The sequence below is a fragment of the Podarcis filfolensis genome, assembly GCF_964270895.1.
Source record: "Podarcis filfolensis genome assembly, chromosome: 10".
In the NCBI taxonomy this organism is placed as follows: domain Eukaryota; kingdom Metazoa; phylum Chordata; class Lepidosauria; order Squamata; family Lacertidae; genus Podarcis; species Podarcis filfolensis.
The window spans coordinates 62,522,888-62,546,748 of NC_139612.1; the positions used below are offsets into that span (position 1 = coordinate 62,522,888).

At 45.4% G+C, this 23,861-nt stretch overlaps 1 protein-coding gene across 5 annotated transcripts in view; it reads left to right on the forward strand.

Annotated features, from left to right (window-relative positions):
• The window catches only part of SOX5 (SRY-box transcription factor 5), a 770,837-nt gene that overhangs the window by 157,422 nt on the left and 589,554 nt on the right, over positions 1-23,861 (forward strand). The gene's annotated exons all lie outside the window — the stretch shown is intronic.

Below are 23,861 nucleotides of genomic sequence, written 5' to 3' on the forward strand. Positions count from 1 at the left end.
AATGTTAGAAATGCTTCATATTGTGAGGTTTGTCTTTAACATTTACAGTGCATCTGTGACATGGAACATATCCGTTAGCTGTGGATGAGGACAAGATTTACAGTGCAATCCTAGGCATGTCATAGATTACATCCTTATTAAAAGCACCTAATAGCACCATAATTTCTCCCCTTGATCTCTTAAATGCTTGGAGGAGGATGCTTCCTAGCGCACGAAGAAAGCCAAGGCATTATAGGAAACGGAGCATCAGAACTACATTGGGCTCTCTGATGATCACACTCCCTGTTGGCACAATTCCCATGTTGGGAAGCGTAGGCACCATAAATGATGGCAAATGTCAACATTTGCTAAATTGATGACATTTACCGTAAGAAAGGGAGAGGGAAGAAGGAAGTTTTCTGAAATTTGATGAGCAACAACCTTCACAATGTGAAAGCTAGCAAGATGATTTTATGATTTTTTTTGTAATTATCTGAAGATTCAGAATAGTATTGGCGAATGTTAAAATTCACCTAAATTTGACTCCTTGGTATATGTCTGAAAAATAGGGAAATACAGAAATAAATGCTGATAAACACATTTAGGAGTTAGTCAGCATTTGCAGGTACGTCTGCGAGGTTTTGTACATATTGAACATTTGTCTGGGATTGTCACAATTCAAGGATAAAGTGGAGGCAGGACATGATGCTATCAAGTGTGGGGGCACTATTGTCTGATTTGGGGTAGATTGCCTGTTTCTGGGGAGCTTGCTTCCATTGCAGTTTATTATTTTTGTAGGCATGTAGGTGTTTTGCCTGCTATGGGGTGCTGGCAGTGCTATTAGTAATTCTATCTGGGCATTTTGTAGGGCCTGCTACAGATTCTTAGATTTCCAAATGTACTCCCAGATGATTGGATACCCTTGGAGTAAGGAGACCTGTGGAGTAGAAATGAATTTTCTGCATGCCATCAAATATGTATACAGAGCTAGCTTACCATTGAGTGGCTATTCTGAGTGATGGATATTTGAAGAATTCAGTTTCCGTGTATTCTAGAGCGAACTTACTAGAGGAGCACCTCCTAGGATGAATATATGGATCAAACATAATTATCCTTTAGATTACACACTACTCTAAATTTTGTGATATAGTGCTTAGCTCAAAAAGCCTACTGAAGTGCCTTAAAATGCACATGATAAGCTAAAATACGTGCACAAATCTGTATGTTTTGATAAAATACATTTGAATGCAGTTGGTCCCTTACCTTTCCCACCCCGACCTGGCCACAGTGATCCATGCAACAGTCACCTCCAGGCTTGATTATTGTAACTCGCTGCACGTGGGGCTACCCTTGAAGCTGTCCCAGAAACTCCAGTGGGTGCAGAATGCTGCAGCGAGGCTCTTCACGGGTCCCTGCCGTGGGAGCCTATTCACCCAGTGCTTTTCCAGCTGCACTGGCTCCCGGTAGAGTACAGGGTCAGATTTAAGGTGCTGGTTTGACCTTTACAGCCCTTCATAGCCTAGTACCCTCGTACCTATGGGACCACCTCTCCCGCTATGCCCCACAGAGGACCTTAAGGTCCATAAATAACAACACCTTAGAGGTCCCGGGCCCTAAGGAAGTTAGATTAGCCTCAACCAGAGCCAGGGCTTTTTCAACTCTGGCTCCAGCCTGGTGGAACGCTCTGCCTCATGAGACCAGGGCCCTGCAGGATCTGATTTCTTTCCACAGGGCCTGTAAGACAGAGCTGTTCCGCCTGGCCTTTGGCTTGGAGTCAATTTGATTCCCCCCCTCTTTCTTTTTTCCTTTCTCCTCCTGTAATGAAGCTGTGTTTTAATGTTTTCATGTTGTATTTTAATCTTGTTTTTAAATTGTATTCATTCAACTTGTTTTTATAATTGCTTGTTAGCCGCCCTGAGCCCGGCCTATTATTATTATTATTATTAAATATGAATTCTGCTGCACATTGGGTTAATGTGGATATGGGATGAAACAGATTGATGAGTGAATATGTGCAAAATTGACATTCCTGCCTTGCAGGAGGCTGGACTTAGATGACCCTCGTTCACCCCAGCCACCACCAGCTAGAATGACCATTGCCAGGCTTGATGGCTGCGTGGTCTAAAACAATATTCAGGTGTCTTTGTATGCTGGAAGCCCCCTACTGTGCAATATATTTAGGAGCAAAAAGAATCCCAGTGTTGCTATGCCCTATAGTGAACTAGATGTGCTTGCAGGGAAGAATCACGGGAAAACAAAACAGATCTTAGCTCCAGGCTTTTTCATGGAGTTATTTGTGGACAAGTTGGGGTAGGGGGAGCGAAAATGGTCATTGGAAAAATTATGAAAAATACTTTGATGGTCCTTTAAAGTCACTCAGCTGAGAGGGAGTTCCCAAACTGCAGAACATGTAAAGCATCAACTGCTTAATCCCGCGGCTGCTGTTGAGAGCAAGAAGGCATCAGCATAAATATGTATATTTTAACTAAAAGCAGCCAAAGAGTAGAAAGATGCAGACGACTGGAGTGCATGGAACACCAAGAGAGTGAGGAAGCAGCTATTTTAGCTAATGTAATGTAATGTAATAGAAGACCCAAACTGCCACAGCAGAACTTGCTGCATAATTAGATTGTAAATCTTCTCAGCTGAGGAACTTTTGCCCGGGGTCAAGTTGTCGAAGTAATAATCCATTCTACATAAATTAGAAGATTCGAGCTGCTTGGCCACATTGTTACCGTTTCCTTTGTTTTCTTCTTTGTACCACAGCTCCCCCACCCCCAAATGTAATATTTTATTTGATCTCTGGGACAAAAACAGACACCCGCCCCCCATGATCAGCATTTTTTTGGAATATCTATTTAAATGCGAATTGCCCATAATTTCTCGATTGACCCTGTTAAAAAGGCTTCCAAGAAGCTCAGTTGTGATTAGGTGGAAGTCAATGAGGCTAAGAGAAATGGACGTGGCAAGTCAAAAAGACATATTGCATCTGGCATGGGAAGAAGATGGAGGAAAAGGCCAAGGTGTTTTAAGAGCTGAGATACTAGTTCATTGGAACAAGTAGGGTAGAGGAAAGGGAGGCCACCAGCAGGTGGCGCCAGACCCAATCACAGGGATGTTGTTGTTTAGTCGTTTAGTCGTGTCCAAATCTTCGTGACCCCATGGACCAGAACACGCCAGGCACTTCTGTCTTCCACTGCCCCCCGCAGTTTGGTCAAACTCATGCTGGTAGCTTCGAGAACACTATCCAACCATTTCGTCCTCCGTCGTCCCTTCTCCTTGTGCCCTCAATCTTTCCCAGCATCAGGGTCTTTTCCAGGGAATCTTCTCTTCTCATGAGGTGGCCAAAGTATTGGAGCCTCAGCTTCACGATCTGTCCTTCCAGTGAGCACTCAGGGCTGATTTCCTTCAGAATGGATAGGTTTGATCTTCTTGCAGTCCATGGGACTCTCAAGAGCTTCCTCCAGACCATAATTCAAAAGCATCCATTCTTCGGTGATCAGCCTTCTTTATGGTCCAGCTCTCACTTCCATACATCACTACTGGGAAAACCATAGCTTTAACTATACAGACCTTTGTTTGCAAGGTGATGTCTCTGCTTTTTAAGATGCTGTCTAGGTTTGTCATTGCTTTTCTCCCCAAAAGCAGGCGTCTTTTAATTTCATGACTGCTGTCACCATCTGCAGTGATGATGGAGCCCAAGAAAGTAAAATCTCTCACTGCCTCCATTTCTTCCCCTTCTATTTGCCAGGAGGTGATGGGACGAGTGGCCATGATCTTCATTTTTTTAATATTGAGCTTCAAACCATATTTTGCGCTCTCCTCTTTCACCCTCATTAAAAGGTTCTTTAATTCCTCCTCACTTTCTGCCATCCAGGTTGTGTTATCTGCATATCTGAGGTTGTTGATATTTCTTCGGCAATCTTAATTCCGGCTAGGGATTCATCCAGTCCAGCCTTTCGCATGATGAATTCTGCATATAAGTTAAATAAGCAGGGAGACAATATACAGCCTTGTCGTACTCCTTTCCCAATTTTGAACCAATCAGTTGTTCCATATCCAGTTCTAACTGTATCACAGGGTAGAGTCAACTAATTCTAGTTTTGCCCTCCACCTGTCCTCCCTACTGAATTATATAATGATAACACTGAGACTAAAGCGAAGGACCACACCAGGAATGCATGTAAGTGTCAAGGACTGACTGGATGCAGTGCTTTTCTTCTAAAAAAATGTTTGGGGGTACTCTCATTTTCCTACTCATATTGAAATACTGCCCCTCAATGAGGCCAAACTTTGATTCACAAAATGTTTAGGGGTATGCATACCCCTGCGTTCCCCCATCCCCCCCCAAAAAGCACTGGCTGGATTCAGAGGAATGGTGGGAGACACCATCTGGGGAATCCCCAGGGGAAGAAGGTTCAGAGCTAGGGGATTGGTGGTGGGGTGACGATGAGAGGTCAAAGGGAGAAGACTGGGAGGAGGAGGAGGTGTTGGAGGATGAAGGGGCAACAGGGTTTAGTGAGCAGGAAGAGGCTGTGGCAGAGAGCAGTCCAGATTCAGTGTCAGGAGAGGAAGAGGGCCAGGAGACAGAGATGAGGCAGGTTGCTGAAGAAGCCAGGCAGTCTCCCCCTCCTGCTGCGACCAGCTTCCCTCATCCTTGGTCTCCCAGAACACACAGAGAAATGAGAAGGACAGGGCAATGAGTAACAAGAAAGCAGAGCCTTAGGGTGCTAGGGAAGGAGCCTTACAGAGCAGTGGGAAGGCAGGGACCTTCAGTTTTCGTGACTGCCTCATTGCGGCAAGACCTACGCGGAAGAGTTTCTGTGATCACTAGGCCTGCACTGTTTGGTTTCTTTGCATAAAGAGTTAATTTCACTGACACCAGTTGCATTGCTGACCTGCACCAGACAGATGGCAAGCTCTGGGAGTGTGCATGTGTATGTAATCGCCCCTTTCTCTGTATGTGATTGCTTCATTCCCTGTGTGTGCGTGCAAAATCAATGCTTTCTCTCTCTCTCTGTGCCCCTTTCCTTCCATGGCTAAGATTTGCAGACTGAGATTGGTAAGGCAGTGCCCAGATGGGCTAATGGACCAAACTTCTCTGTTCAAGAGGGTCTCAAAGATAGCAAAGTCCTACTCACAGGGGGTTCTGCAGAACCACGGAGCAATGCAGCAGGGCACGGACCCATGGTTTTCCCTCTAGGTATGGGGGGCAAGGTCAGCGAAGCTGCACAACTTCCCCCATCAGCATGGTCCCCACTAGCCAGACATTGGATTGAGGAAATTGGCCGAGTCTGTCAATTATAATTTCCCTATGTTTCTCATTTTTTCCAGCTCTCCACATTTTTGCTTTTTCTCTTAATAAACACATCTTTGTTTGCAATATTGCCAAATCAACACCTTCTTGCAAGCAGTTTCCACTAATATCTGAAGAAGTGTGCATGCACACGAAAGCTTATACCAGAACAAACTTAGTTGGTCTGTAAGACATTTTTTTATTTTTTATTATTTTTATTTCGACTGCGTCAGACCAACACGGCTACCTACCTGAATCCACTAACATGCTTTCACATTTCTATGCAAACTTTCCCCTAAAATATACATATATATATTTGGCTAGAGAACGATCTTGAAAAATTTGGGCAAACGTGTATTTTTGTTTTATTTCTTCTTCTTTTTATTGTAACATAGTAATGGTCATTTTGTTACAATGAAAAAGGAAGTACTGAAACAAAAAAATCACCCCAATGGGGCAGTTGCAGGGCACCGTACAATGTAACAGGAAAGCAAGCAAAAAAATAAGAGGAAGAAATGGTAACACACCAAGGCTTCCATATATCCTGAACTGCCATGGTGAATGTTGGGCACCAAAGTCTGAAACATAAGTAATAAACTCCCAATAGATGACATTCTGAACCTCCATCTCTCTGGAAACATGCACCTTATTATTATTATTATTATTATTATTATTATTATTATTATTTTCTGCAACAGCTAAAGTCCCTAAGTTCTTATGCCATGAAGACAAATGTATCTTTTTCAAGGTTTTCCATTGCTGGGCTACTGATGCCCTAGCTGCAGCCAACATCCAGGACAAAAATTCTTTAGAGTGACAAGCTTTTCATGTCATCTGTCCACATATTTAGCAATGACAGTTATGGGAAGGCCTAAAGAACTGATTTAATTATTTCAGATATTTCTTGAGTACCAGAATGATGAAAGAAGCATGGATTTTGAAGGGTAGTTGGGTTTTGGTTTGCAAATTGTTGTGGGAAGTGCAAATCGGGTAGGTTTGTGTTAAAGCAGGGGTCAGCAACCGTTTGCAGCCGTGGGCTGGTCCACCATCCCTCAGACCATGTGGTGGGCCAGACTATATTTTGGAATAAAAATGAATGAATTCCTATGCCCCACAAACAACCCAGAGATGCATTTTAAATAAAAGGACACATTCTACTCATGTAAAAACACTCTGATTCCTGGACCGTCCGTGGGCCGGATTGAGAAGGCGATTGGGCCAGATCTGGCCCCCGGGCCTTAGGTTGCCTACTCCTGTGTTAATGCATGACCCAAACCAAATCTAACCTGCATCCTTACCTACACATAATTAAACATAAAGGGGACTTAGAAGAATCGGGCATCCTTGGCAGCGGAAAATAACAATGTGAGCAAAGAAGGGAGGGGTGGTCAGGGGAAGAAAGAATCCTAAGGAGAAAATTAAGATCTTCTTTCCCCAATTCAAAACAACCTGCTCTCATTACCACGTTTGTAACTTTAATTACAATCTCCCTATTCAGTGTTGAGGTTCCTTTCACCTTTTAAACTGCTCTGTGTTATTACTCAACAGCAAAGGAACATTGCCTTTTGTGTAGGAACTCCAAAAATAAAAAAGAAATCAAGACCTCAAGACTGCTTGTGAGGCAGAAATAATCCAACCATTATTTCTGGTGTAAAAGGTTCATGAATTGCATCATTTGCCTAGAAGCTCTTTTCCAACCTAATAACTCCCTGGCATAATGACCTAAAAGGGTTTTTTGAGAAATATTTATATATATATATACTTTGGCCCATATTACTATACGATGGGAGGGGAGCCCTTTAACATCCCGATTGGCTGGGGGATAACCACTAAGTTAAGCTATAGCTGCTTACTTGGAAAAATCACGAATGTTCTTATTCTCTTAAGTCAGAAAAGTAAAATATCAAAGTAATCCAAGAGAGTGAGAGACTGCCAGAGTTAAAATTTTTTTTTTAAAAAAAAAATATCTTATTGCTATAATGACCTTCGTGATGGTCATTTAACTAGTTTTTTAATCCCTTTGAGGAAAGCTTTCTTCCTTGGGGAAAAAAAATCCTCTTCTTTAACCTGCCTTGGGCAAAAATCATCCCTACCAAACTAAAAATATAGCAGAACTATAAATCCTCACTTAAACTTAAGCACCCTTCACTGCAGAGAGTTGGAAGTAGAAAATGATGGTGTTGATGATGATGAGCAGGTCTGGACTTTCAAAGGCTTTCATGGCTTGGGCAGAAGCTGCACTCTGCAGTGGGATAGAGCTGTTACGCTACATTTTGAAAAGATCTTCCTTAAAGGCATTTAAATGGACAGCTCTGGGCCTCGGCCATGGTCTGTAACCCAATGTTGTGCATCTTTGAGAATCCACCTCTCCTTTCCCTGTAAGTAGTGTCTTCTATGATTTTTTTTTCGAAGGTAGAAGAGTGGGTTGGACCACTTTGGATTGCAGGTGCAGCGTTTTAATTACCCTACTTTTTGTATATAAATAAATAAAAACCCATAAAAATAAATTCCAACACATCAGGAAGAAATGTTGGAGCCCAAGCCACTCCCCACTGTGCTAATTTTTCACTTTGCTCCCAAGTCTCTTATGGGGATCGAACCTGCAACTTTGGCGTTATCAGCACCACGCTCTAACCAACTGAGCTATCCAGGCCATTGCAGGTGTGCATTCAAATGAGACTCCTCCCACCCGCACCACCCATCCTCTCACCAGAGGCTTCCGTTGCCTCATCCTCTGCTCAGGGTGATGCAAGTAGACCTCACTGCGGAGTTACCTTCATCACCCCCATAGGTTCCTTGGACTCGTGCTTTGAGTAGGAAAACGTTGACTCCTCAATCGCTTGCCCAAAGGATGGCCCCGATCCAAAGCCACTCCCTAGCAGTCACATCCCCCCCCCATCACTTCCCTTAGACAGGATTACATTCAAGGTATCTCTGTTCTATTAGCCATGGTTGTCTCTCCCATCAAAGCCCACCGGTTTCTTTTCAGGGGCCTCTCCAAACAATGAGTGCAGTGAGGCTGTTCTGTCTAATTACTCCAAGACAGGGATGCTAAAGAGGAATTAATGACAGTTGACAAGTGCAATTAATAATTATAGCAGAGCCGCGAGTCATGCAGCAGGCAGATGACAATAACAGGGTAACCGTACATGACAGCTCTTCAAATGCCTCTCTTCTCTCTTCCCCTCCTTTCTCCTCTTCCTCCCTTTTCTCCCCTTTAATGTGAATTGAGGTCCAGAAGAAATGCTGACAGCAGGGTGCGGGGCATGCAGAAGATGTAAGCCAGCCACCCCCAAAGTCCCCAATCCCTCCCTCCCCAGAGATGACGGCCCCCATCACACTGGCCAGGAAGTCACCCTTTGTACATGTTCTCACTCGTTCTTGCTATCAGGTGTTGTGTGTGTGTGTGTGTTTTCCAAGGCTGCTTAAAATTCATCTGGGAAGGCTGGAAGGAGGAAGGGGACAGGCAAAGGCAGCAGCAGCAGAGCCAGAGTTGAAGTGGTATTTCCATATCAAAGGCCAGGCGGTTGGCTGGGAATGGTAATTAAAGTACCCAGATTTCATCTCCTTGGTCAGCTCATGAAAGAGGAGATGGGGAGGACGGATGCAGAGAGAAATTAGAGAGAAGGTTCCCCCCCAAAAAAAATTCTCCTTCCCTTTAGTCTCCAATATTGCGAGCAGAGCACTAAATGAAACAACTAAAAGGTAACCTACCTCTTCAGTTTTGAGGTCTAATGGTATGTATGTGTATGTATTCCCCCCCCCTTGAATGCATTTATTGATATGTTAATTTCACACAGAGGAATACTGTTTGTTCAGGTACGCACCTACGACTTCTCATGTTGATCTCTGAGATCATAGAATTAAAAAGTTGGAAGAAGAAGAGGAGGAGTTTGGATTTGATATCCCGCTTTATCACTACCCTAAGGAGTCTCAAAGTGGCTAACATTCTCCTTTCCCTTCCTCCCCCACAACAAACACTCTGTGAGGTGAGTGGGGCTGAGAGACTTCAGAGAAGTGTGACTAGCCCAAGGTCACCCAGCAGCTGCATGTGGAGGAGCAGGGAATTGAACCCAGTTCACCAGATTACAAGTCCACCGCTCTTAACCATTACACCATACTGGCTCCATGGAAGAGACCCAGGCCCAGGTTAGAGTTTAGTCCTGCTCAGACCTTGAACACTGGCTCTCTCAGATGTGGAATGAAGGGAGCTGGACCCTCCAGCTGATCTCCATATTATTATTTCTATTATTTATTGAATTTATATACCACCCTATACCCGGGGGTTTCATGTTGCCAGTGATGTGGAGGAGCCATCAGACTGGACGTCCTCCACACCAGTGCATAGGTTTCTGACCTGCTTTCAGACCCCCTCATCTCCCCCAGGGCCACGGGAGCAGAGTTGATGGTGACCTGGGCAAGAAACTCCCTTCCGGCAGCTGCCACTAGCTGGTATTCAGAAGCCTTGCTACCTCGGACAGTGGAGTCAGAGCTTAGCTATTTGGTTAGTTGCCATTGATAGCCATCTCTGCCATGAATTAATCTGGTCCTCTTTGAAAACCATCTAGGCTGGTGGCCATCACTGTCTCCGATGTGAACAAGTCAAACTGCTTTGTTAGCAGCACCAAAGTGACCTCCCCGGGGCACAAGCCTGGGCAGTATGTATGGAAGTCCTGGGCTGCCCAGGTGACAAGACCACCCACCTCCCCATCAGCTTCACTGATCCAAAGGAATGTGGTCCAAAGGAAAGCAGAGCAAGACATTTGGCACCAGCAAGGCTGCAGGAGTTGCCAGAAGGAGGTATATAAGGCATCATTCAACTGTCTTAGGGACTCCAGTTCAGATTGTGTAGGGTTTACTCCAGGCTTCCTCAATCTCGGCCCTCCAGATGTTTTTGGCCTACAACTCCCATGATCCCCAGCTAGCAGGACCAGTGGTCAGGGATGATGGGAACTGTAGTCTCAAAACATCTGGAGGGCCGAGGTTGAGGAAGCCTTAGCCTTTTTCCTCCAAAAGACAGGCAGCAGAGGTTTAGGATCAGAGTTTTCCTTCTCCTAGGTGGGTTACCTTCCCAGGTTGACATGCCCCATCTGTCCTTCACTTCCCTATACAGCATGTGCAGAAACCAGAAACCCGCTATTGGTCTGGTACACTTATTACAAAAGAAGTGAAATGCTGCATATACAGTATTTGTAATTTAGCTTGGTACTTTTAACTTAGTACTTCAAACTTAGCATCCAACTTTCCCCCCTCCTCCTTTCCTCCCACATTCATATTGGCAGTCAACCATATGGGTTTTCGCCCACTTCTTTTAATAATAATAATAATAATAATAATAATAATAATAATAATAATAATTTATTTATACCCCGCCCATCTGGCTGAGTTTCCCCAGCCACTCTGGGCGGCTCCCAATCAAGTGTTAAAAACAGTACAGCGTTAAATATTAAAAACAAAATTTAATAAACAAAACTGCAATCAGGAAGCTGGCTAGATCCAATAGGATCCAGTGGGTCAGGGATGCTGATCGTAGGATCTGGGTTGGTTCATGTGGGGAGAGGTGGTCCTTGAAGAACTGGGGTCCTCAGCCCCATGAGGCTTTATAGGTCAAAACTAGTACTTTGTACTGAGCTTAGAAACTTCACTGGCAGCCAGCACAGTCATGCCAGAAATGGTGTTATTAGCCTGAACCAGCAGGGCTCTCTTTGGGTAAGTTGTCACAGGCAGGGGTGATCCATGACATTTTGCTGCCTGAGGTGCAGCAGTAACAGCCCTCACCAAAGTCAAGATACATAGTAGCCAAGGTTGGTCAAGTTATTTTGTCACCTGAGGCAGCAAAGCCCACAATCGCCTTTCCCTGGAAGCAAAACTGCTTGCTCATTCATGACACTCCAGATCAGCTGCCTGAGGGGGGCTGCCTCACTCTGCCTAATGGTAGGGCTGCCTTGTTTATGGGACACCTTATGTTCTTAATTTGGGCATGCAATGACTATATCAAGTGGGGAAAATGGGAGATAAATTGCCATAGCATTTACATGTGCCTGACCATCTACGATGTCCATTGTGTCGTTGTTTAAAAGCATTTGATATAATTTCAGCTTCCTGGAACATTTCCCACCTCAGTCCAAGTTTTATTTTGCATTTGGTTTGGAGATTAATTTAGATCAATATCAGGGATTGACCGCCTCGCCCCTTGCCTACAAGATGCGCAGACTTGCAGAATCTCTTCCCTTTTCATCTTCCAGACTTTCCCCCTCTCTTTAAGTCTCTCTCTCTCTCTCTTAAGCTCAAATGCATCAATTTATACCTGGATGTGTGTGTTTAAAAAATAATAATACTTTGCTACGGGGGCTCTGAAACGAATAAAACTGTGATCCTCAATGTGGCCATTGTGCTCGCCTCATTTGTCTCTCCCCCCCACCCCCCACCCCCGGTATCGATTTATCAGCTGAGAGAAATTACTCGCTAGAAGAGAAGATGCCAGTCGGAATGACATTTACTTCATCGTAGAGGGAGGCTCTACGGCGGGTTTCCATGTAACCCAGATATTGGAGCTGTAAAAGGCCTTGTAACAAGGTTTAGTGCTATGATTTGATCGTGTGGTGCACCTTCGCTGTCATAATAACAGCCACTCAGCTGGAGCCAAGGCCCTTCGGTTATGGCCAACTTTTTCTGTCTTGCACTCCCCCCGCCATCCTGCTTTTTACACAGACAAATGAACTAGTTTTACTTCCTCTCTCTCCTCTCTCTCTCTCCTCACCCCGCCATCAAAATTTCTGGAACAAAAGCAGGATCACAGAAGTCTATAACATACAAGGATTTGGGCTTTCATGTCATGGAATTAATTTTTTCTTTAAAAAAAAGAGAGAGAGAAAGGCAAAACGCACTCTTATTAATCATTTGAGCTTCTTTATATCTTCCCTTTTTTTCTAGTGAAATAACTCTTACGATTTTTAATTCACCAAAGCGAATCTTCTTCACCAGTGATTGTAAGTTACATTTGCCTAAGGCTACAATTACCTGCAAAATGAAAGGCTTTTGTTGTTTTTTTCAAAACTACAACGTGGAGTGGGGTTAATAATTTTATACGTGCCACACATTAAAATGTGGTTGTTTGGATTGAGGGTGAAGCTTGTGCACAGTTCTGACCTGATATCCTGGCCCAACTGCACTGGCTGCCAATTAGTTGCCAGCCTTAATTCAAAGTGCAGGTTTTGACCTATAAAGCCTTAAATGGCTACGGACTGCAATACCTCAAGGACCACCTCTCCCCATATGAACCGGCCCGGACCCTGCAATCATCGTCTGGGACTTTTCTTCATGTGCCTCCGCCCCAAGAGGTCTAGGGTGGTAACAAGAGAACAGGACTTTTCTGCAGTGGCTCCCCGTTTGTGGAATGCTCTCTCCAGTGAAGCCCTCCTGCTGCTTTCATTGCATATATTTAGGCGCCAGGCAAAAACTTTCCTCTATAACCAAGCCTTTGGCCTTTAGCTATCTGTGGCCTTCTCAAAGTGGATGGGATGTTTTAAATCTATTTCTTTTTCCTCTTGTTTTTTTTTAAATAATAATTTTTCTTAAGTTTTCCATTTTAACAATCCAATCAAATCACATTAAATATTCCAAATTATACAAATATATATCATAAAGTCCAAATATTTTTTATTGGGGGTTCCCATGCTTCAAGTTCAGTAGGGTCCAATCATCTCCTATTTCTACTGCTTTGAGTGTCCACTAGTCCCTTCTTTAAATCTTCTTTGTTATTATCCTTCTTCTTTCATAGTCTCTGAGTTGTTTCCTTTTTCCTCTTGATTTCAAGGTATCTTATGGGCTGTGGGGTTTTCTGCCTCTTTGTTTGGCTGGTTAAAAATCCCCTTGGGTTGCTCTGAGCAAAATAAAGTGACCAATTAATTAATTAATAAAATACCCATCAGTGGCTGATTCTCCATGTCATGTCACTATGAATTGCACTTAACGGACCATCGAGCACAATGGTTTGTTTTGAATCACAGCCATCCCAAGATGCTATGAAGCAGGATTATTATATAAGGTCTGTTATTGGTGAAGTGGAAGCCAAACACCTATGGTACCTTATGCATTGGCACTTGCCATTGGACGCAAAGTGATATAGAAGCAATGCCAAGGTGTTTACAGACTCTGCCTTTAGTTGGTGATTTCTTTTGCCAAGTTCAGGAAAGGCTTTATCAAATGAGGCCAGCTATTCCTTACACTTTCTCTTGCACTCTCTGGGCTCCTCCAGACCACCTGTTCATCGAGCAGCTGTCTTGATTTGCTTCCACAAAATATATACAAGTTAGAAAGTACCTAGTCTTTATTGCATATTTTTTTCTGTTTTGTTTGCGGGGAGGGTATTCGTCAACGAGATGAACCTGTCCTGTATTCATCCTGATTTGCTTGTATGGCATTTACACCTCTTCCTGCTAATGAGTCATTCATGCCACACTTTTCAGTGCATTTCCCCATTACTTTCATAACTGGGAAAAGTCAGTTTCTTCCTGCATTGCAGCGGGTTGGACTAGATGACCCTTGGGGTCCCTTCCAACTCTACCATTCTATTCTATGATTCCCGAAAGTGGATTTGTTCTGCTTGGGTGGCAGAGTGCTTTGACCCATTTTAATTGCATAAACTACAAAGGGTGGTCGAATGCCCTTCACCAGAGGTATTTAAGCAGAGATTGCAGTGCCACCTGTCAGGGTTTCTTTAGCGGTGATCCCTGCATTGCAGGGGGTTGGGCTTAATGGCCCTTGGGGTCCCTTCTGACACTACAGTTCTACGATACCTACATTTCCCAATATATGCTTGAATCTCTCCTGCAAAATACTGACCATCAGGAACAGTGGCGTAGCGTGGGGGGTGCAGGGGGGGCCGGCCACACCGGGCGCAACACCTGGGGGGCGTGCTCGCCGCCTCCGGAGTCGCCGAAGAGCCTCGGGAGCAGGCTGTAGCAGAGCCCCATGTCTCGCGGAACCGACAAGCTGTGCGCGCGTCCGGGCTGAAGGCGTCCGGCAGGCAGCGGCTCTCAGCGCTCGCCGCGGTCCCCGCGCGTCAGGGCCGCGGAGGGCGCGCCAGGCAGCCCCTCCTCACAGCCCCGCCGCCGCCGCCGCTGCAGCTGCTGGGCCATGTTGCATTTCCCTCGCCTCTCTGCCCTCCTCCTCCGGGCAAGCGGTGTCGTTTGGGCGGCAGTGCCAGTGGCAACTCACCTCAGATCACCTGACACGGACCCGCCGCCACTGCCGTGGCTACCTTACCATAAATATCCCAGCCCAGGCAGCAGCAAGAAGAAGCTGGCAGTGGCGGCAGGTTAGGGGTTGGGGGCGCAAATTACTTGCCTTGCCCCGGGTGCTGACAACCCACGCTACGCCGCTGATCAGGAAGCACCCTTTATTTCTTGCAATCAGAATTTTTTCCTCCCACTTAGTTTCATTCAGTAAGAGGGTTTGGGAATGGACAAATAGTTGCGGCAGTAGACCTCTTCATACATTTCTGTACAGTGGTAACTCAGGTTAGATACGCTTCAGGTTACAGACTCCGCTAACCCAGAAATAGTACCTTGGCTTAAGAACTTTGCTTCAGGATGAGAACAGAAATCGTGCTCTGGCGGTGCGGCGGCACGGTGGCAGCGAGAGGCCCCATTAGCTAAAGTGGTACCTCGGGTTAAGAACAGTTTCAGGTTAAGAACGGACCTCTAGAACGAATTAAGTTCTTAACCCGAGGTACCACTGTATTAGGTTTAAACTGGCTGCATTAAACTGAAATCACTGCACATTTTGGAACCCTGGTTTTCCATGGAGAGTGACCAAAATAGTGGAAAGGGGACAGAGACAGCATATGCATGCCAGCTCATGTGTTTACTTAACCCAAAGGGACGTGGTCTAAACCACTGAGCCTCTTGGGCTTGCTGATCGGAAGGTCGGCAGTTCGAATCCCCACAATGGGGTGAGCTCCCGTTGCTCTGTCCCATCTCCTGCCAAGCTAGCAGTTCGAAAGCACACCAGTGCAAGTAGATAAATAGGTATCACTGTGCTGGGAAGGTAAATGGTGTTTCCGTGCACTCTGGTTTCCATCATGGTGTCCTGTTGCACCAGAAGTGGTTTATTCATGCTAGCCACATGACCCGGAAAGCTGTCTATGGACAAATGCCGGCTCCCTCAGCCTGAAAGAGATGAGCGCTGCAGCCCCATAGTCACCTTTGGCTGGACTTAACCGTCCAGGGGTCCTTTACCTTTACCTTACTTAACCCTAACACAAAATGCCTGAAGAAGGCTATACTATCTTGTGCTAACCAATCATCCTTCCCCCCCCCTCCATTTTGCTTGCATGTGAGAACTGGCAGATTAGTCTTTGAAAGTATCTTTCACAGGTGATTTCAATTTAATGCAGCCAGTTTCGTGCTTTAATAATTGTGGCTGAGGGGCTTGACTAGGTTGCAAAAGTGCTAATCCAAAAAAATATTACCCGACGATATGATGTATTTGCACGAGACATTTCTGTTTTAATAGCATCCCCTCCCGTTACTGCCAAGGCACCCCCATGCCCACGTGCGTCTTCTGGCATTGGTAGCCCTATCCAATAATCGATGGTCGTTTGTGCTTGAAAAGGGGTTTTCTGCAGAAATCAATGCAGTTTGCTTCCAAAATTAGGGTCAAGCATTCTTGCCTAGGTCCCTAAGAAAACTCCCATAGCCTTTAGCTGGGCTGCAGTCTGGAAATTCGAGAGTAGTAGAGGAAGAGGGTTTGCTGCTTCAAATTGACATGGAAACATTGTAGGTTAGGTAAAGGTAAAGGGACCCCTGACCATTAGGTCCAGTCGTGGCCGACTCTGGGGTTGCAGCGCTCATCTCACTTTACTGGCCGAGGGAGCCGGCGTACAGCTTCCGGGTCATGTGGCCAGCATGACTAAGCTGCTTCTGGCGAACCAGAGCAGTGCATGGAAACGCCGTTTACCTTCCCGCTGGAGCGGTACCTATTTATCTACTTGCACTTTGACGTGCTTTCGAGCTGCTAGGTTGGCAGGAGCAGGGACCGAGCAACGGGAGCTCACCCCGTCACGGGGATTCGAGCCGCCGACCTTCTGATCGGCAAGTCCTAGGCTCTGTGGCTTAACCCACAGCACCACCCGTGTCCCTAATTGTAGGTTACCTGGGGCAAATTGGTACAATGAGAATGATCTACTAGGAATAAGGGTAGATGGGTCTGTGAATTTTGGTTTCTTTCACTTTCTCATTTTTCCGATCTTAAATACAGTTATCCACATTTCTGCAGAATTTTGTGGATTTTTTTAAAAAAAATCCTCCGGAAAGTTTTGCATGAGTTTCTCCTAATAAAACATATTTTTCTGTGTAGTTTAGACTAGCATACAGATTTTGCAATCTGTTTTCCCTAATATAAAGCATTATTATATGCTATTTTCACTAATCTATGCATTTTAGTCACACTTAGTCCACAATATAGGCATTCCTCCCCCAAAAATACACACTGAAATTTATATTGAAAAATTCAGAAAAGTGTGCCTTTCAGAGGATAGCTGTCTTTTGATTGGCATATGGTTCAAGAAGCGCGAATGAGGTGGTTTCTCATTAAAATGCGAACAAAACCAAACTTTGCCCCCATCCCTAGCTAGGAAGCAAATAAACGGCCCCTTGATGGTCACAGCAGTTTGACCCGCATTACTGCAGCTTTTGCTGGAAATGTAGAGAAGTAGTCCTTGGCTGCACTTTGGGGCAGATATGGGCGGTGTTTTGAGTAGCACCATATGCTGGTGTCAGTCACCCCCTCGATTGTGCCAGCTCTGGGGCCACAAACACCCCCTTGCCGACTCCCTAGGGAGCCTTGGCTCTCAACTGTTGCCGGCCACTGCTCTTTTCTCCTTCGTGCCACCATTGTCAACTGGAGCCTCATTCAGGGAGGCAGCAGGGGGCAGCAGCTGGCAACGGCAGGAAGAGGGCGGAATCTAAATCAGCCTAATTTATGCCTTGTTGGCATTGACCCAAAGCTTCATGAATATCATAGCACTGTTAAAATGTTGCTCCTTTCTTGGAGCTGGGCGCAGTTCAGCAACAGGCTGTGATGAAACTGAAGCGTCAAGCTGAGCCACAAGATAATTGAGAGACAGTGTGGTGTAGTGGTTAGAGTGCCAGGCCTGGGAGACTAGGGTTCAAATCCCCACTTGGCCACATAGTTCTGTGCCCTGTCTCTACTGCTGGAGCCTGCTTCTCTACGTATTTAAAAGAAGAATAAGACGTGGACAAATGCTGTTCTCCACATCAGGACCCCTACAGCAAAGATACTTCATTTACTGAATGAAGCTGGACATCCTTCTGGGGACTGGATTGGTGCTAGCCCAAATGACCCAACCAGTGTTATGCATCTGGAGACACCCTTGCCAATGTACATGTAGGAGACCCCATTGCAGCTTTCCCCAGCCTTTGGCCTCCAGGCATTCCAGGACTACAAACACCATCATCCTCAGTCAGCATGCCCCATGAGAATTGTCGTCCTACAACATCTGCAGCCCCAAGGCTTGAAAAGGTTTCCCATATGGCTTCTGGTCTTCAAGACCCACCATGCCTAATAGACTCATGTAGATTCCTCTGTCTGTGTACTCTCCATGTGTTCTAGGGTCCTGGGGGCAGTCAATGTCATTGGGGGCTTCCAGATGTCATTGGACTACGACAGGGGCTATTGGGTTGTTGTTTTTGTTTTTATTATGTATTTTGTTTTATATCTTGATTTTATACTGTGAACCGCCCTGAGACCCCCGGGTATAGGGCGGTATATAAATTCTAATAATAATAATAATGGGCACCATATGGGTTCTCACTGATCTGGGGCCAATGCAGTCACAGTTACCTCCATGGGTGGGGCTCACTTGTGCAACTTGCCCCACATGAAAAATAAGTTTGAGAGATTTTTTGGGGGGTGGGGGTGGGGGCACATGCATTACCTCCAAGTCTCATTGCCAGTCATATAAATGGTAGGGGAACACATGTGACCTGAAGAATTTCATGCTCTCAAAGCTAATTCGCTGTATCACGGGCAACCAAAATTGGCTCTTAGTCACTTCCTGAGTGAAACCTGGTGTGTGCCATAGAATAACTACAGAGGCTGCTTGGTTATCTTCATATTTTGCTCAGGTCCCCAAGTTTGGTCATAGGAAGGACTATAGCTCAGTGGAAGAGCCTCTGATTTGCATGCAGAAGGTCCCAGGTTCAAGCCCTGGTATCGCCAGGTAGGGCAGGGGATGTCCCCAGTCTGAAATCCCAGAGAGCTGCTGCCTGTCGGTGTAGACCAGGGGTAGGCAAACTAAGGCCTGGGGGCCAGATGCGGCCCAATCGCCTTCTCAATCTGGCCCGTGGACGGTCCAGGAATCAGTGTGTTTTTACATGAGTAGAATCTGTCCTTTTATTTAAAATGCATCTCTGGGTTATTTGTGGGGCCTGCCTGGTGTTTTTACAGGAGTAGAATGTGTGCTTTTATTTAAAACTCTGGGTTATTTGTGGGGCATAGGAATTCGTTCACCCCCCCAATATAGTCTGGCCCACCACATGGTCTGTGGGACGGTGGACCGGCCCACGGCTGAAAAAGGTTGCTGACCCCTGGTGTAGACTGTACTGAGCCAGATACTATGCAAAATACTTAGTGTAAACAGCAGCTGAGTAATGTCACGAGCCAGTTGTGGTCCACAGCTGCATTTTGCCGAACACCGCTGTTTGCGTCCAAGAAAATCCTTGGAAAAGCCGTGCACTTTTTTCATAGGGAAATTGGCCCCTAGGAGGCAGAGTAGGGGGTCACTGTGACCTTTTGGTCCCCTCCTTCCATTTCTTCCGAAAGCAAAACATCTCCCCTTCTCAGCTCCTGACCTCCTTCCTCCACCTCCACCCAGCCACTTTGTTATTCCACCGAAGAGTAAACAGTAGATGTTACGCGAGGGTCTTAAAGCTGTGCTCCAAGCACACAATGCTTTTGGGCATGCTCTGTGTGCAGGTCCCTGGCAGCCATAAATTAATTAAAAGTAGAGAGGAACCGTCGTCGGGAAAAGCAAGCGTCTTTTCCCTCCCTCCCCGCCAATCTTTGTCCCCAGCTTTCCTTTCATTCTCTGTGGGTAAATAGCTAATTCCTTTGTTCCTTGCTGCACCATTTCATTTCTGCCATCATTGTCCTCATTGTTCTCTGGAACAGGAGGGGTCTGGGCCAGGAGCAGCCAAGGTCTTGGCTAATGACGGGAAGTCTTTAAAGTTTGCGCTGCATTTCATCTTCTCTGTGGGAGTTTTAGGACGCATCCAGTGTTTGATCCCCACCGTGCAACTTTGCTTCTAGTTAATTAACAGATCCCCATTACACTCTCTCATCTGCAAGCGCATGGGAGGCCTATCAGGAGGTAATTCAAGGCCAGTCTGAATGATGGCAGGAATTAGAGAAATCGCTTGTTTCGGGGGGGGGGGGTTAATGTTCAGGAAGAAAGCCTTCCCCTTTGCCGAGGTCTAATTGAAATGTTGTATTCTGCTGTAACCCATTTGGGGTCTATTATTTTCCCTCCTCCCCCCCTCACTTTCTTGCTGCCCTTTGTGACAACTGGAAAGGTGGTGCTCAGAAGACAGTGAGATTGTCTCTCTCTCTCTTTCTCTCTGCACATATGTATTGATTTTTTTGTAAGGACATGCAGCCAAGCCAGTGGTGAGCATAGTTGACATTTACGGCCAGGTTAGAAATAAGAGTCATGGTTAAGTGTTGATGAATAAATAAAAATAGAAATTAAAAAAAAAATTAAAAATATAATCAGGCATATAATCCTATCCAACCCTACCGCCTGCAATGCAGGAATATGCAGCTGTCCTGTTCGAGGATCGAACCTGCAACCTTGGCATTATCAGCACCACACTCTAACCAAGTGAGCTATCCAGCTACTTCTAAAACATGGTTTCCTCATACTTACAACTTAATGTTGCAACACAGCTATTGCTGATCACTGTATGTATCAGCAGTAAGTAAAGGTAAAGGTAAAGGTACCCTGATCATTAGGTCCAGTTGCAGACGACTCTAGAGTTGTGGCACTCATCTTGCTCTATAGGCCGAGGGAGCTGGCGTTTGTCCGCGGACAGCTTCTGGGTCATGTGGCTAGCAGGACTAAGCTGCTTCTGGTGAACCAGAGCAGTGCACGGAAACGCCGTTTACCTTCCCGCCGGAATGGTACCTTTTTATCTACTTGCACTTTGACGTGCTTTCAAACTGCTAGGTTGGCAGGAGCAGGGACCGAACAATGGGAGCTCATCCCGTCATGGGGATTCGAACCGCGACCTTCTGATCGGCAAGCCCTAGGCTCTGTGGTTTAGACCAACATGCATATAGGGTTCAGCCTAACAACACAATCCTATACATTTATATTCAGAAGTAAACCCAGAAAAGTGTATATAGGATTGCCTTGCTTGCTTATCCCTTCACTTTTTCTTGCTTTAATGGGTATGTTTCCATCAGCGTGTTTCTTCTGGTTTAGGCTGATAGCCACAATAGCTATCTTCTTCCTCCACTGTTGGAGGCAGTATGCCTCTGAATGCCCCTCGCTAGAAATCTCAAGTGTGGAGATTTGCACCCAGGTCCCACTTGCAAGCTTCCCACAGGCATCTGACTGGCCAGGATGCTGAATGTGATGGACCATTGCCCTGATGCAACACAGCTCTTCCTCTGTTCTTATGTACACATTTTAAAATATTTAATGTTTTCGTGTTTGTATTTCAAAATATTTTGTAGTGGCGAGCTGGAAAGAAGGTTGAGTCCTGCAAATTAGGGTGGGATTTCTTCTAACTGGGGTCAAAATGTTCCTCCTTCCCCTGAAACCATTCTAAAATAAGTAGGGGGGAAAGGAGAATGCAGCACATTTTCAAAAAGATCCTCAAATCCTCCCATTTTCTCATACAGCTCCTTTATGTGGGCTGCAGAAGAACCCACCTCTGTGTGTGCAAATTTCACTGCCACCTGTGGGGCTGCGCGGCTAAATATGGCAAACGGCAGGAGCCCAACCTTGTGCTGACTTTGAGTCTCTCCGAGTTTCCCCTGCTATTTCCGCCCCCTCCGGTTCTTCCCTCTTTCCCTCCTTCTCCCCCACCCCACGAGCAATGACCCCCTTTAACTAATGAATTAGGAACCGCTCCTGCAATTGCAATCCTCAGTTCGACACTTGGCATTGAGAAGCAAACCAGGGCTATTTAGCTCAGCGTTAAATGGTCCGCCACATTAACCCCCTGGCACGCTGAGCTATTAGGTTGTTTTACTGTTGTTAAAGTTGCATTTGTTAGGTGGCGTCTCGCTGCCCTTCTTAGCGTTGTGGGACAGCTTGCTATCTGTGGCATTTATGCCAGCTGTGGAGCGTGCAGGTAAGACCGCCATGTGGCACCCTCCTTTTGAGAGTAGAGCAACTTAAGAGCCCAACTTTTTCGTTGAACCAGGGGGGTAATTGGGGTGCGTGGTCTTCCTATCAAGAGGTGAACAAGACAGAGCTCGCATGTTGCACATGACATTCCTGGCCCACTTCATCCCTGGTCAGCTGACACACCTGATAGAATTCTCCAACCCAAATGTGTGTTCATTCTTCCTTCAAAAGGCCAGCGGAAATGATCAAGGGCCTATGAGGAAAGGTCGCAGGATTTGGGACTTTTTACTTTGAGAAAAGGCAAGCAAGTGGCAACATGATAGAAGTTTATAAAATTATACACGACACAGAGGAAGTGGACAGAAAAAAAGCTTTACTCAGTTTCTCTCTCTCTTTTTTTAATGATCTTTATTGAATTTTTAGTTACATACTATACATACACATACATTATGTTTCACATTTGTTCTTGCTCTCCTGAGCTGACTTCCCTCCTTCCTTCTGTCGTCTTTAACTTTTCGCATTGTCTTTGTCCATTATATATATAATTGTTCTTCTTCAATTTTTTCCATAAAATGTCTGTAAACAAATAAATCTCAGGGTGATGAAACATATAAAAAAGAATAGGGAGAGTTTATGTTATATAGAGTGAAGACGATGTGAAATAGGGAAACCAATAGAACTAAAATAAACCTCCTAATGGGAAAACACAAAAAATTGGATAATAATATCAAAATGAATTAAAAATGTATATTAGGACTATTGTTGAACAAGATTTGTAAATGAATATAGACAGACAACAAAAATTGTATATACTCAATTTCTCATAACACTAGAATTCATGGAAGATTTGGGACAGATAAAAGAAAGTTAATCTTCACACATCATATGAAATTCGCTCCCATAAGACCTGTCCTCCAACATTCTCCATTGAAAATAAGGATGTCCTATTTAATAATAATAATAATAATAATAATAATAATAATAATAATAATAATTTATTGATCCCGCCCATCTGACTGGGTTGCCCCAACCACTCTGCGCAGCTTCCTATATATATAAATTTAAAAATTTAAAAACTTCCCTATACAGGGCTGCCTTCAAATGTCTTCTAAAGGTGGCATAGTTATTTAACCTCCTTGGTTTGGGAGTCGCATAACTCCATACCCTCCAACATTTCTCTGATGAAAATAGGAAAGTCTCTCAGGAAAGTGAGACATTCCAGGATTAAATCAGAAACTGGGACGTCTTCTGTAAATCTGGGACTGTCCCTGGAAAATAGGGACACTTGGAGGGTTTGATAGGAGGCAGCGATGGCTGCCAACATGGATGGCTTGAAAAGTGATTTAGAGAAATAAGGGGACAGTAGCTACTAGCCACAATAGCAATGTTCTTTCTTCACTGTCAGAGGTGATTTGGCTTTGAATGCTGGTTAAAGGTAAAGGTAAAGGGACCCCTGAACATTAGGTCCAGTCACGGATGACTCTGGGGTTGTGGCGCTCATCTCGCTTTATTGGCCAAGGGAGCCGGCATACAGCTTCTGGGTCATGTGGCCAGCATGACTAAGCCGCTTCTGGCGAACCAAAGCAGTGCACGGAAACGCCATTTACCTTCCCGCTGGAGCGGGACCTATTTATCTATTTGCACTTTGATGTGCTTTTGAACTGCTAGGTTGGCAGGAGCAGGGACCGAGCAACGGGAGCTCACCTCGTCGCGGGGATTCAAACCGCCGACCTTCTGATCGGCAAGCCCTAGGCTCAGTGGTTTAACCCACAGTGCCACCTGTGCTGGTTGCTGGTTGCTGGGAATCAAAAGCAGGGAGAGCACTGTTCTGCTCAGGTCCTGCTTGAGGAGAAGGAATATTTAACACTCCCACTGAAATCACTGTAACATACACAAAGGTGGGAAACTGTGTTTCTGGAAAAGCATGGTTTGGGGATCATTCATGGACTGTGAGATCATGAGAAAAGACAATGGGGAATGGTCCGCAAGGGCAAAGAGGGTTCTGCCCCACCAAGCTCAGTCTGCCAATCGGGGGTGGCTCCACCTGCTATTGGCTGTGGCTTCACCTATCGTTGGCTCTGCCTCTGCCTCTGCCTCTGCCTCCTATTGGCCTCCCTGCCTTCTGCCCAACCTGTCACAATGGAGACCAGCCACCACTGAAAATGCTTATGCGCGTTCCGACACAACCATTCCGCCGCTGACCAA